We start from the raw sequence: 570 nt of genomic DNA, 5'->3' as shown, positions 1-570 counted from the left end.
GAAACAGGCCTTAATAAGAGAGATAGAGACAAAAATTAAGTTAGTTTAAGGGAGCGGGTAGGGATGAGTATACAAGGAACCTAGGGGATAAGGGGAAAGAAGGAGCTCAAGACAGGTAGGACCATAGGAGAAGGGTATTATTAAGAGAGAAGGAGGGAAATGGGGGGGGCACCTTAAGTGGGAAAACCATGATGGAGGGGTGAGACAATGCGAGAGATAATGCCTAGCTAGTTTTGAAAACCAGAGGGAACCATATTACTCCTACAACCTACTGACAAATTATACATAGCAGATCAAGAAACATATGTCTAGGTAAGGTTTATCTGAAAACAGTTGGTCTTTGCCAAAGATTTATCTACATGACACACAGTAATTAAAGTACCAGACTGGTGGAACTAATCCTTGGATGTTTAACAGAAATACTTTGAGGCCTATAGTAATTTGGTAAGAGGGACAAAAAGGACAGTTTTTGCTCCTTGCACTCCTAGGTCGGCCAGTTCCAGGGGACTATGAGCATCTCTCAAAATGTCCTGTAATGGTGGTGGGTCACCTGTCCTCTTGATCAAGGAG

This window comes from Nannospalax galili, unplaced genomic scaffold, assembly GCF_000622305.1.
Source record: "Nannospalax galili isolate Female #2095 unplaced genomic scaffold, S.galili_v1.0 scaffold153, whole genome shotgun sequence".
In the NCBI taxonomy this organism is placed as follows: domain Eukaryota; kingdom Metazoa; phylum Chordata; class Mammalia; order Rodentia; family Spalacidae; genus Nannospalax; species Nannospalax galili.
This window is presented reverse-complemented; position numbering follows the sequence as displayed.